This window comes from Falco peregrinus, chromosome 2 (genome assembly GCF_023634155.1).
Source record: "Falco peregrinus isolate bFalPer1 chromosome 2, bFalPer1.pri, whole genome shotgun sequence".
NCBI classification, from domain to species: Eukaryota; Metazoa; Chordata; class Aves; order Falconiformes; family Falconidae; genus Falco; species Falco peregrinus.
In genome coordinates, this window is record NC_073722.1 from 12,774,594 (window position 1) to 12,789,158 (window position 14,565).

The following is a 14,565-nucleotide window of genomic DNA, read 5'->3' on the forward strand; positions in this document are numbered from 1 at the left end:
GACATTGTCTTTTCCTTTGAACGTCTGATTAAAGGAAATTCTGAGCTCAGAGAGGATAGTTTTAACATGTAATCAGGAATACTTGAGTGTGATATACAGTACCCCAGAAAACAAAGACCTTAATAGAGTCTTACACTTAGTTCTTTTCCACCTCCGTGATAAGCATTTGAACAAAGCTTAAATCGGGTTTGAATCAATATCACAGCGATATTTATTGTGCCTGTAGATGCTGGAGAAAAAAAAAAAAAAAAAAAAAAAGAGCTCTGGCCACCTCTGTAAACTCTTTTCTGGCATTAGTGTTACAGTGACAGCACCAGCTCAGTATAAATTCTTTGGGTGCTTATGTGGATGTAATGCATTTTCATTTATACTCTGGTGGTTTAGCACCTGTGACTGGGAGTCTTTTGGTCAATCCTGTTGCAGGGTTGCTGGCTTTGTTTCCAGAAAATTAATGTGAAGGTCACTGTAACATACGGAACATTTTCAGTTGCCAGTTGATCAAGTAGTAGCGTGCATCACAGAAAACAAGCTTCAGAAATGCTTTAGAGTTCTGTTTGTTCAGGCAGAAAACATACTAGTGTCTTACAAGACATTACATGCATCTATCCAGGTCCTGAGCTTATTTCCAAAGGAACCAATGGCAAAGCTTCCATTTGTCCGAGTGGGAGCAATTTCATAGTCTTTAGTATCTGCATTTCATCTTAAATGTCAAGAGATGTTAGGGAAAAAAAGCATAAGGATAAGCTGAAGTGAAGAAGATGGAGCAAAGCTTAACATGAGGTTAATGTGCTACCATTAGCATAAAAATATTTGTTCTAAACTTCAACAATTCTACTGGAAAGTGCTTTCCAGACTGAAAGAGGAAGCTGTTTAAAGCGGGAAGAGGTAAGATTCTACAAAGCACATTTAACAAGTAGTACAAATTTAATTAGTCGTCTCCTGAAAGTCTGCACGTAGTCCATAAGTATTTGCTAAAAGCTCAAGGCAATTCGGACACAGACAAATTTTACCATCCCTACTTTGTAGGAACATAAATAGAAACCCCAGTAATTGACAAAATTACAGCCCGAGCCATCCATTGGCAACACCCTCTACAGCTTGGACTCTCCATCTCCTACCCGTGAAACTCCAGTGTAAACATACTTTATAACTAATGACACTTATTTAATAAGACTATGTGTACTGTAATTAGCTACCACACATCTAAAATTTGAAGCAGGGCCTAGTTTTTAGTTTCCATAGCCAGGATAGAAAAAACCCCAAACCAACAGCAAGAGAATGCACAGATATGAGGATCATTCCATGAAAAAGCCACTGGTTTCCCTTTGCTAAACAAACAATAGGTTCACAAGCCCAGCCTTTGTTTCCTGCAGCTATTTACTTGATTAGATACTTGATTAGATTGATTAGATGCAGTATGGGGGGAAGGGGGAAATTGCATTTCAGTCTCTCACCAAATTAAGCCACTACTAACAAGCACACAGTTGTGCTGCTAGTTTACAACCATCCTGTTTTTAAGCACTGCACAATGTTTTTTGGAAAGAAACAACTGCAGAGCACGAGAAAGCTTTTTGTAAGTATTTTCTACAATTTCCTAATGCTAAAGTATACTAAAATGCTTGCTGCATTTTTTTTTACCTCACTTCTGAAGCCAGTGATTCCCCCCCAGTGTTCCCCAAACTTAACTGTAATTGGAAATTGACTTTTGTTTCCTTCTGAAATGAAAAGTGCCGAGTGCCTACAGGGCCTGAGTAATACTGGATTTCATCATGTTACCTGACAACTGTTGTAGATTTTCACATTACAGAACCAGTAAGTATGTTTGGGGGGTTTTTATTTTTTTTTAGAGAGTTAGAATGCCAGACCCACGATTTCTTTAGCAGGCAGCACGAATATTTCACTGCTGGAGATGCCCATTGCTCTTCCTGCCGTTTTTTTTTTTGGCATAGGGAAAGAGGTTGATTCTTTCGACAGTGAATCACTGCTAGTCAGGCACATAAACCCTTGGGCTGCCTCCAGTCTGATTTAGATTCAGCACCTTATTGTGATGGAAGAGACAAGGATGAGCCCCTTTGAGATTTCCCACCAGAAGGAGAGATACACAAGGACCTCACCCTTGGTGTCAGCATCAATTCACAGTGCCGTGCTCTCCTGCCGGTTCAAGGTGGGAACAACTGAAACGTGACCTTTTACTAGATTACTTTGGAAGCCTGCAGAAACCCAAATGCTGCAGCCTCTATGTCTCTTTAAACGCACACAGGCTGGAAAAACAACAACTACAAAGCTAAATCACACGAAGAAGGTATTTTCACTCTGCTTCTTCCTCGGGGATAACAGAATGCATCCACGAGCTTATACAGAAGTCATTATTACTGGTTTTCTCCTTATTAAAAAAAATAAATCTATTGAGCACGGATTTAAGCAAGAAAAAGAAACAGCAGCAGAAAGATAAAGAAAGATGTTACCCTACCAACAGCTGAACAACAAAGCCATACTGAGGGCTTTGGAAGAGGCAGATGCAGAGACAATACCGTACGCTCACAAGTGGCTTTTCCTGCACCCTCCTCTTAAGTCTGGAGGTTCAGGCCAAGACAGCATCATGCAGAGCTTAACCTGGGATTTTTTTTGTTTGCCAAAGCGTTAACAGTTCCAAGGGAGCACTGTACAATTTCTAACTAGGTGCTCAGTGCACACAACCACTTTGCCCAGATTTGGAACATTAAGGAGAATTTAGACATTAGATGAAAAATCGTATTCCTTGCATATTCTCCTGACTTTCTTGATGCTACGTGCATTTCAAAGATCCCACCAGGACATTTACATGATAATACTGCACAAGCACACCTCTCTGGTCTACCATCAGAAATCATTTCTAAGCAGAGAGTGCCAACATAAAACATGCCAGGTGCTGTCTAGGTTCACCACACCTTCAGAAAAACACTAGTCATCTTTTGTCCAACACTTCACAAAGCCATCAGCAAATAAACAGTTTAAGAAGCCTTTCCAGCAAGCAACATTTCTGACCTTGGTTTAAGTCAGTAAGTTTTGTTCAACTGAGGATGGACCTGCACCCAACATACTGCTAGTACTGGAGTACAGGCGGACACCCGCCGTTCCCCAGGTCCTATCAGGGCTGCTGCACCACGGGATGCTCAAACCCTGCCCTGAGTTCAGCTACAGTATGCAAGAACGTAAACACAGTACCTTGCCATGGTCTTGTGCAGGAAAGCACCAAAGCTCTCTCACAAGGGAAATCACTCACCACCTTTGTCGCTCCTCTCTGGGTCTGTGAGCCATCTCTTTGCTACCAGCCACGTCCAACCATCACACTTTCCTTGCAGAGAAAGCTAAAGCTATCACTCGCCCACAGGCAAAATGGCTCCAAACCAGCACGGCAACTAATGCCCTCACTGCCTGTTCCCCTCTTTATAACCTTCCTCCCCACCTGCACCCGTTCATCAGGGCCCAGTTATCCCCTCCTTGATGAGACAGGTGTGGGTGGTTTCTCTGCAGCTGGCCTTCAGCAACAGCAAGCCCGAGAGTTACCGCAGCCTTTACCTGTTGCTGTCAGATGAGTTGCTATGGCCCCTCTGCACAATTGCAGATACTGCGTGATGAAGTACTGAGTCCTGCTGCACCTTCAAAAGATAAAATGTTGCAGCATAAAGTATAAATAACATTTATCCTATTTAAAATGTGACAGATCTCCTGTGGTCTGCTATTTTATTATATCTAAAATGAATTTGCAGATGATGATATATATTTTCTACTGACCCTGGATGTTTCATCATTAAAATACTAGTACTCTTGTTACAATGCCTTCATAATATATTAATGGGACTATCTCAGCTTCTAGAAAACTAAAATATAACCTCATGGTCTTTTATATGCTGTAATTTGTCTCTGGGTATTAAAAAAATATTATAGCTGTATCAGATTATTAACAGCAAAAATGAGCCACAGCCCCTACAGTGCCATTTAAATATGTCTGAAAGTCTTTGTCCTCTCGGAGGTGTTTGGTTCTCAGATAATCAGCTTGCTTCCAGCTTCACAGAGAGAGTTCAGAGGTCTTCCCACATGCTCCATTGCTGGTCCCGTAAGCTGCAGCCCAGTGGGAGAGTGTGCCCTGGGGTGACAGAGGTTGCTAGAGCTGGCAGAGAAGTAGTGTTCAGCCCAAGCAGTGACCTGCAGGACATGGTATTTTGTTTCCAACTAAGCTCAGGTCCTTTGGTGAAACGTCCTAAGGTGAGAACAAAAGCCAAATGATGTGTCATGGTCTTTACTGGACTACGTCTGGTGTCTGCATTTGGCTCTAATATATGGAATGTAGTCAAACCAAGTTACTAATAAACCTGAGGGATGGTTTTCCTGTACCTGCCTATTCCAGCCCTTCAGCTCCCTGCGTGCCACAGAGCGCTCTGTGTGCCGTGGTCCTTTGCTCATCTCAGTCTCTGCACTCTTCACTCCCGTCGAAGGCCCCGCTGCTGCCCACTCACCCTTAGGTTCAGTTGAACTGCAGGAGCTGGTGTCTAGCACCCCATGGCACTGCTAGGATGGGCTGGGTGCCAATGAAACACTGCCTGTGGACTGGGCGAACGTGGTCTTTGGACAACCTCCTCCCTTGTCTGAGCCTGCAGGACCTTGGGGTGGGGGGGTTGCCTGCTCACTCCCAGCTGGGCTCAAATACCCCTTGCTAAACCACAGCAGATGATAAGTGTTCCTTCTGGCACTATTACTGATCATTCAGTATGTGAGATCAAACATTTGAAGCCTTGTACTTGCTTTTGCAATACGGTGAGTGATGGAGAGCACCAGTACAACTCACTTCTATTTACCCAGAGCTGGCAGCCGGGAACAACAGAAGGCAGTTGTTGTCTCTGGAATCTTCAGCCTAGCACCAGTCACTGGTTTCGAGAGCGCTGTTTCTGCCTAAAGAATGGAGCCTAGTCAAGGACCAAGGCAAAGAGCACAAGCTCCAGCTGCTTGCAGAGCCCACACTCCCTGGAGCGATGCCTCTGCACAGAGCCTTGCAAACCAAAGCTAACAGCGCACAACGTTTCTCCCTGAAGTTGAACAAAAAGACCAGCAAAAAACCTGTTTGGGTGCTTTGGTTTTCCACTAATGACAGGGCTTTCCACTTTCTGAGACTCACAATTAATGAATATATGTAAATGTAGACTTAGTAGCTGTGGCTTAAAAACCTCTCACTTCGGACTCAGGTGAGATTGCCTGTGTGTTTAGTGTAGGCAAAATGCAAGTGATAATTTCCTGTAATTTAAATTGAGGGAGTTGTGCAATTGATCCTGGGAAAGTTAGAAATGCGCTAAGATAACAAGTATCCACTTCCAATTGTCACTACATGAACAACGAAATACCTTACATTACTTCTAAGGGCACAGTCTGAAAACAGTTTTTCCAAACTCAGCTTTCATATATCGTGAGACCACTACTGCCATCTTAACTGGAAATTTATGGCACCCTGGATGAATTTTATGCTGCTACAGCCACACTCTGCAGGGAAAAGGAAACTGATATGATGCCTGACTGAAGGAATACCTTTTGGAGATGTGGAAGATTAAGTAGAGATGCCAGGAGAAGGAATTCCGAGGTCTATTGTATACTGCAATATATTTTGAGGTATTGGAATTGCATGCCATCCTTAGTCAGTTCAGATTAATCCTGAGATCCGGCTGCACCAGAAATCCGTGGTCTTCATCCTTATTTCTGCCACAGAAAAAGAAAGCTCTAATTTCACTCTTGCATTCTGCTAGCCACCATGAAATGTTTCATCATGGCTGAAATGGTGAAAGCTGTTTCTTCATCTGTGCCTGTAAGCCCTGAAAACACTAGCTTTTGATAGAAATAAACCCAAGTTGTTTAACGTTTTGAAGATCCAGCAGGTTCGTAGAACTTTCTGCTTTTACTAATGCCACTACGCCAGACATTAGGATTCCAGGTTTATCCCGTTGCTCCCTTATCAGTAGAAGAGTAGCTTCTAACCAGATGGTCTTAAATTTGTGTTCCCAAATATTATGGAACGTGCACTAATCAGGAAAAGAGATCCTCCTGTCACTTGTCTGATTTACATGCAAAACAGTTACTTGATACATAAACTATATCACTGGCCAGTTGAAAGAGCTAACCTAGTATTAATCTAGTTTCAGGTGCATCCAGGTGATTACACAATAGCACAGGTACTAAGCTACCTTTGTGATTTCAATTACCTGCTTTTTATATGCCTGGAAACTTCACTGTAAAGTTACCAGCACAAAACTAATAAAGCAGAGAGTTCTACAAAAGTGGCAAGTGAGTTACTGCACTTGCTTCAGGCAGCGCAACCTACTTCTGCATAGTCACATATGGGAAAGGTTTACTCACTGTCTAAATTTTATGTGCACGGAAAGAAAAGCAAAACACAAAACCCAATCCTGCTTCCTCTCTAAACTCAGTTTTTCCTTCTCCTCAGCCCCCAGCAGCCAAAAAATCAAATCAGTTTCTTTTAAAGGCAAGGAGTCTTGATGGGACTATACAGTAAGGTGAAGGAGAAGGTTATTAACTGAAATTATATTGCAGCTTAGGGGAGAAGAGTAACAGTCTAAAGAGGTGGTGAATTTCAGAAAACCAAAGTGTAACCGTTTAAAGTTGTATTTTTATATTTGATTGATCAGGCAAATGTGTTACTTTAGAGATAAGGCAAAAGTTATCATACTGAGGTGGTTTCTAGCCACACTATCATCTGGTTAAAAAGATGCAGCAACCAAGGGCTTTGCTTGTTTATTAGAAGCATCTGTTTTATTTCCAGAAAAATAATTTAAAAATCATTGCTTCAAAAACCGTGTGACAGAACTGGAAAGACAGAGTTACTTTAAGTCTGTGAAATGACAGGGGTCCTGCCTCTACCCCTTGCTAAATGGGATTGTCGGTCACGCCAGTGGCCCTGCTGACTTCAGCAGAAGTCCTTTGGTGCCCGAGCAGTACTAACTGGAGCACGTCAGCTGTGCCGCTCACGTGTGGGTTTAGCTTGTGCAGATGAACACGATCTAGCTGTGAAGCGGTAAAAACCAGTCCAAAGCCAGCGGGTGAGCTGCCGTTTGCTGAGCCCAGGGTGCCTCAGCAGCACTCAGCGCCTGAGCTGGGTGGGTTGACCCTCCCTTGGGTATGTCTGTATGAGGTGGCCGTCCTGGGTCATGGGCCCGGGATGCCCTGAAGCACTGTTGTGTGCAGTAGGGCTCACGGCGTCTCAACATCTGGCCTGACATTGCAAGGCTTCCCGACCTGCTCACAGCAGGGGCTGAAGCCTCCCCTAAAAACGTCCAAGCAAGGCCTGCCCCATGCTACTTGGTCCTGAGGGAGAGGGGAGCAAGCTCACTGTGCCCTGGGAACGCGGGTCTCTGCACAGGACCCGCAGGTTTGCGCTCCAGGAGTGCCTTGCACATGCCAGCTGTTTGGAAGCATCAGACTTGCTGCACCTCTCGCACAGGGGTCACTCAGGAAATCCCAGGTCGAGGCATGCCAACCTTCGCAAACTTCTTGCTGTGCTTGGGTAAGGCTCCTCACTAGGGCAGTACTCCTGCTGGGCTCTTGCCTCTTCTGGAACGGGCAATGGGGAGAGAGCCCTTCCTCTGGGCAATTGTGGCCTCGTAATTCTGCTGCTTTTCAGATCCCAGTATGCCAAATGCAGAGGGAAGGATGGGAAGGGACCTAAGGCCTTCAGATGTCTTTGCTCTCCCCTGCCGTTTCATGAAACCTGAAGACAGAGTACTATGAAAAGGTTATTTGAGGGTTGAGTTGCCTTTCTTTTCAACAGCGCTCTGCCTGCTTTTAATGTTTACTAAGCTTTTGGCTGTAAAAAGTGTACACGGCTGAGAGGGTTCTGTTGGTCTGTAGTCGCTGCCACAGAGGAATTCCTCCAGGATCCTTTGCCTTCCCTCCTGAGCTCCTCCGAGACCTCTGTGGCTGTCCCTGGCAGCAGACCGAGGGGAAACAGCTTCAGCTAAAGCTCCCCTTGTGGCAACAAAACACCATTGATCAGCCATGTTCTTTCAGTGTCAACAGCTTTTTGAAGCTGGCATTTTTTTAATGCCTGGTTTCTCTTTTTATTCAGGTTTCAGAAAAGCAATGTAAAGAGAAGCCCCAGAGAGTTAGTTTTCTTTATTTCATCCTGTGCATTTGAAAAGAAAACCTGCTGCAGCTGAGCACCCTTGAAAACCTCAGTTCAGATCCATCTCAGGCCAAGCCTGGGAGGTCCTTCTGTCCTTCAGATCTGTAGGCAAAGCAGAAGAAAATATGCTGGAACACCAACTGAATAGCTAATTGCCTGGCACAGCAAGCAGGAACTGCTGAGCGATGCAACTACAGTGTCAAGGCAGTCACTAGTTGTAAGAAAAAGGCAGCAGCACATCAGGACACAACCAAGTGAAAACTAGTAATCCATCGGTTCTGCTGGGAGAGAGTGAAATGCCACCCTTCGGTGCTAGAGCTGTGGGCAAAGCACCAATGACAAATTTTATAAAAGCTGTTTGCGGAATAATACTGCAACCTCTTTTCTCCACTGAACAGATGTCTTATTTTCTTAAAAAGGTAAGCAACTCCACGCAGTCAGAATAAAACAAAAGCCACTCGGAAAACTACAGTAAAGCTTAGCGCTGAACAAGGTATCCCGCACTTGCGAGCGGGCAGGAGGAGTCCGTGATGCCCTACATTGCTCCTGGATCAACACATCTGGCTGCGGCTCTGTGCACACAGGCCAGCAAGCCGCTACCGCCCGGTTCAGAGCCATGGGCACACCGGCCCCGAGACATCCAAACTGGGGCCCTGGGATTCAGCTGCACCAGTGGGATTCAGGGCAGTTCCTTTAACTAAACTGGAGCTATTAAGGATTTATACCTGCGTGCTCACGGACAGGGCTTGGCCTGTTGTGGTGAGAGATCATAGTCATGCGTTCATCCCCATGGGATATTGACTTTAACAAAAATACTCTATGCTTCATTTCTCAGCATTGCAAAACAACTTAATGGATCACGTACTTCGCGGAGCATTTCCATTAATTTCCAGCTTACATTCTCTCTCTATGACATCACCAAAATGTCAGTGGCTTTAGCCTTTTCAATACCATTTCCTCCAAGAGCATGCAAGGAAAAAAGAAGGCAAAAAATAAGCTTTTATTTAGATAAAGCCATTCACGTATTACCTTTGAGTATGGAGGAAGAGTTATACAAAGGCCCTTCCACTTACCTTTCCTCTGAGCAGGCTAAACCCCCCACTTACTCCTTGATGATTGGCATTTGTTTGTTTAGCGTGACCCTGATTCTCATCTTGCTTACACATTTATCAGGCATGACGGTTTGCTATAGCTGATGTCAGTGGAATTTTATCAGCATAAAGGCAGACAAAAATGTAAGTACAACTGACAGAAGAAACAGCTTCTGAAAGCAAAAATATGCATTTGCTGTTGCTAAAATGAGAGAAATGAAACTTATACTTGTCTATTTGCAGCCATATTCCTTTGAAGCATTACAAAACTCTGTGAAAATCTAGATGTTAGAGACTGTCTAATCACTTAGAGTTAATGTGCATAAACATATATAAAATGATTGTTTGCATTTTTCCTGCACAGCCTTTTTACTATATTACTGTATAAATCAGACCTATTTTATTCTCACCTGCTAAGCCTTGTACTCTTTTTAAAGCATCTCAGTGAACAAATGCATATTTCCAGATCCTTACAGCCTTAAAAAAGCAAATTTACTTGTATTTTCACAGGAATTTTTTCTACAAAGCCTATTATTCAAAATAGGACTGGGGGATTTAATGGCTCAGGATATGATTTCCAGCCTGTGAGGCGTATGACAAATCCCAGTGTAAAAGGTCAAGTCACAGAAGAATAGAGTCTCTTAACAGGAGAGCTCGAAGCTCACCAGCTCTGCACTGTTATGGTGGCAGCTGTGCTAATGACCGACACAGTTCTCTGAAGATCATCTTTTCTCTCTTGCCCCTGCTGGTACCCAAAAGCACATGGCCGTCGTTGCATGGATGAGACAGTCACAAGTCATACCCATGCAGAAACCAGGAGAAAAATCACCCTGATCATTTGAAGCGTATGGATCCAACGAGGCTTGAAAGCTGGGCTGAGCAGAGGGCTAAGGCATGCTCCACTGGCAGCAAATGACTGTGTTTCTCAGAACGGGTGATCCCGCAAAATGTGGACTGGAAAGTGTCGTCTCCCTCATGCCAAATGCAAGTAAAGGCTGGTTTACGGGGAGCAGGACAAACCAGAGTGGTATATGGGAGACGCTGCCTCAGTATTAAGCTCTGAATTTAGCAGTCTCCCACGGAGAAAAATCACTGGCAGGTTAGGGAGAAGTTGCATGGCAGGGCAGAGATGTCTGCTTACAAATCTTTTTCTTCTAATTGATTGGAGTTCTGTTAGATAGCAAAGCCCTGACCGTGCCGGATGTCATGCACCCAGAGAGCTGCTTTGCAGGCACACCGTGTCCTTTGTCTGCAGCAATGCCTTTGACTGCCGTCTGCACACGGGACTGGTGCTGGATGGGCAGGTAGCAAAGAGGTACCACCCCTCTCTGCGTAAAACAGACAGTCTGACAGTTTTTACTTGCTGCACTTACACCAGTCATGGCTTTCTCAGTTGGCCCATGCATATTTGTATTTTATTAGTCACCCAGCAGCCCTGCAGATGGAAGTTCTGCCCTCAGAGACCACAAATGTTACGAACATGGGTGGTGCTGGGGAGGAGGGAGGACACAGTGTCCAAAAGTGATTAGCTCTGCTTCCAAAAGGGGAATTCAGTGAGAAAATGCATTACGGCCCGTGCTCCTTGCCAACGACACAGAGGCTCTGGCTGTAATGTAGATGTCTGTCTAAAGGGCACTGGGTTAAGACCAACAAAATGCAACTCACACAGGCCGCTGAACAGCTTTCGATTACCACTGGCCTGAGTTGCGTCTGTATTTTACTAACACCGTGTACAGAGTGAGCAGAATTCCACATGGAGTACAAAGTACCTTTTTTCTTGTTTTGTTCATAATGGCAAATGCTTAAATTGTACTTGTAGCTGTTTTATGACTCGACATCGACCTTAAACTCTGGGCATTTGCTACAGTAGAACATTGCAATTTCTAAGGAGTAGAAAGATCATACAGAACTGGCCCATGATCCCTACGATGCAAATAAAAATAGTACTGTGAGTGTTCAAATAAGTATTTCTTTCTGGTTTATCTTTGCATTTTTATTGCTTCTCCAGGTCACTTGAAATGGAATTGTCCTTCACAGGTCAAGCTACGGTTGCTTTGCAGAGAGCAAAAAGACAGTGCTTTAAGATCATTAGAGCCCTGAAGGTGTTAGAACAGTCCAGATAATTTGCATTTCTGAGGGAAAGGCTTTTATTTCTGAACTGTTCACCTATTATTGATCTGAAAAAGTACCTTTTTTCTCATGAAAATGCCTTTCCTCAGAATTAAAAAGAAAAAGACATACTCCTAGCCTTGATGCACCAACTCTCCTGTCAGCTCCCTGATGAGGTGCCCACTGCACTTTGGGTGGAAGTGATGGCGATGGCAGAAATGAGCACTTTGGGCTGCAGAGCTGCCCTGGGTCTCAGTCGATAATGCGGAGGGAAAGAGGTCAGATGTTCAGCCCCAGCTCAGGGAAGTGATGTGCCATCTGCTCTGCACCACACTTCCCTCGCGGGAAGGCAGCCACTTCCTCTCCGGCAGCTCTGGAGCCCAGGGGTTGGTTTTTTTTGGGTTTTTTTGGTTGTGGTTTTTTTTTTTTTTTTTTTTTTTTAACTTGCTGCTCACTGCTGGCAGGCAAAACTGTGCAGCCTCGTAAAACTTTGAATCTGAAGTGGATGTTTTAACAAGGCTCCCTCACATCCCCACCAGACAGGGAAATGCAGTGGCTCTACACCTGCGTTCCCTTCGCCACCGCCCCAGGGACCCCAGGGGGCACGAAGCACACTTGGACCGCAAACGCTTCAAGAATTGCAGAGAGCAGATTTGTGGGGGCCCGTAGGATCTTCACCACCACTGCCCTTCCTTACCTCCAGCTGATCCATGCACCGAAGTTTGCTTTTCTGTTTCCTTTTGCCAGCGAGGGACCCTCGCCTCTGGATCACCCACTGGTGGCTGAGGCTCCTTCCCTTCCTGGGGCCAGGGAGCAGCTGCTGGTGAAGTCTGAGTCCAGCCCAGGAGATGAACGAGGATGTGTGAAAATAGTATATGGCAATAGTTAAGGGAAAAGAGTGCCTCGCTGCTCACAGAGACGTTATCACATTTTTAAGGCCTTCATGAGCAAATAAAACGCATCTACAGCTGGGAAAAGAGTAAACCCCTGCCTGCCACGTTCCCCTCCCCACCTAAGAGGAGTCCTCTTATTAGAATTTCAACACTTCTTTTCTTTGAAGTACAACTGGTATTTTAGTTATATTCTTTCCATTCATGCTGTGGAAATAAAACTTATGGCAGCGTTGATTTCTCAGATCTGCTCAGAGTCTTTGAAATTTGCGTTAGATTATTCTAATCACTTAGCCTCGTTGTATATATTTACACAAGCACTTTTGATGTTTGAAGAGACCAGGCTGTAATGAGATATGCAGGGGGAAATATATACCCCAAAGAAAAGGAATGTTCTTTTTTCTCAGACCACATCTTAAAGCAAGAATTTTCAGATGAAACAGTGGGTCAATGCCTTCGGGACTTGAGGGGGATGACTGTAAGGCTGGGAAGATGGAGGGATTGGCTCTGCCTTCAGCTGCAGCAGGCAGAGATGGAGCGGGGCTGGGTCCCTGCGAGCACAAGGAAGGCAGCGAGAACTTGTCTTCTCACACCCTTCATTGCTCTCGTAACCTGTGCTCCTGGCCATCCTGATGGAAGAAATCGTCCAGTCCGAACCCATCATGTCTATACTGACAGACACAAGTTTCCAGGGACTAAGCAGAAGTAACAGTTGCCAGATCGCAACTCTACCGAATTCAGTGGGAATAGTAAAATGTCCTTTTATGGGGACAGCAAAAAGCCTGGGACTGTGGCAGAGCTGTGCCAGCTCTGACCATGACCCGCAGGCAAGTCCTACAGGACCTGTGCTCCTGCAGGCAGGAGATCTGGGAAGCATTGCAGTCATATGCTCAAGTTAGTTAGTTTGGTCTCAGGGCTGGCTCTGTTAGATCCAGAACGAGAGGTGACAATGGAGACAGAAGTAACCCTTACGGAGCAAACGTGACCAGGAAATGGTGGCGGGGCAGGCCAGATGAAGGGGAAACAGATCTCTTGAGGACTGAAGAAGATAAGGAATCCTTCCAGAAAATGCAGGAAATTGCCAGTTATCTCACATGAAGTTTAGCTTTGCAAAGGCTAGGGACTGGACTCTATTTGCACATTAGTATAGAAAGAATATTTGAAATTCTTAGAGTAGCGTGAAGGAGAAATATTTTGGATGACCCTATTGTTAACTTGATCTTACAATAAAATCTGGAGCAAATAATTCATTATCCAACATACCAGCCTAAGGGCTGTAAAACCCATGTTAAACTGTGTCATCACATATTGATTCTGTAACTTGACTTAGTGAAGTTCATGGGTAAGGACCTTAAAAAAAAAAAAAAAAAAGAGAGAGAGAGAAGCCTGTTCCAAGAACATACACTTCCATAAACTCAATGACAGATGACAGCAGACTTTCTAACTCATGCACTGAAACTGATCTATCCACTTAGACATGCAAATGTCATGTTTTGAATAAGCCTAACGTTTTGAACTGTAGCCAGTGAAAGCAGCTTTTTCCAAAGGCAAGCTGGATTTTTCAGGTGTCCTGAGCTTGTAAGCCATGTAGAGTCAAGGAAAAAAAAAAAAAAAAAAAAAAGAACAAACCTAAAATGTTCTGGTTTATGAGGATTCAATGAAAAGAACAAACCTAAAATGTTCTGGTTTATGAGGATTCAATGATCTAAAGAGGTTTTTAAGGTAACATTTTCCACTTCACAACCTTTTCACAAGCAAATATTTCTAGGAGCATAGCTCCCTCCCTCCCTAGGACTACCCAGAACAGGGCAGCCAGTGCCCCTTCCCTGGGCTGGAAGAGGAGCTGGCGCATTGCCAGCGCTGGATGGGCAGTCACCAAACATGCTCCCACTGTCCTCTGGGGATGCAGCAGGAGGAACACCCCAGGGCTTTCATCCTGGCCAGCTTATTTTGTCCTTATTCCTAACCTGCAAGTTACATGCCTTGCTGCACTGGTAATGAGATAATGCGGTCCATGTGAGGTACAGTCAGGACAGAGAGAGGCTAATGGTCCTTTCTCACATTAAAGGACATGAATTTGTGGAGCAATCAGAAACATCAGGAGATTCATAACTTTTCTCCCCCACAAAAGTGTGACAAGACATAGCGCACACAGCAGGAATCAGGTGTTGGTTTTTTTTCTGAGGTAACTGGTTTCAAGAAGACCATTTTGACTTATGCCACAAGTGCTGCTTCAGCTCCATATCTGTGGAGGGAAAAATGCGTTCTGATGCCTATCCAACACTAGCAGAAATCTCCGGTGTGGTGGACAGGC

At 44.5% G+C, this 14,565-nt stretch overlaps 1 long non-coding RNA gene across 3 annotated transcripts; it reads right to left on the minus strand.

Moving 5' to 3' along the window:
• Positions 1 to 272: 272 nt before the first annotated feature.
• Positions 273 to 12,218, minus strand: LOC114011626 (uncharacterized). 3 transcript variants are annotated; one of them, XR_008746047.1, is made up of 4 exons: positions 12,059 to 12,218; positions 5,557 to 7,747; positions 4,826 to 4,929; positions 273 to 3,638 (listed from the first exon to the last, which is right to left on the minus strand). It is a non-coding gene; the product is annotated as an uncharacterized LOC114011626 (long non-coding RNA). The 3 variants fall into 3 exon arrangements; XR_008746046.1 differs by lacking the exon at positions 4,826 to 4,929; XR_008746048.1 differs by lacking the exon at positions 4,826 to 4,929 and having other exon boundaries at positions 273 to 4,240.
• Between the last annotated feature and the right edge of the window lie 2,347 nt (positions 12,219 to 14,565).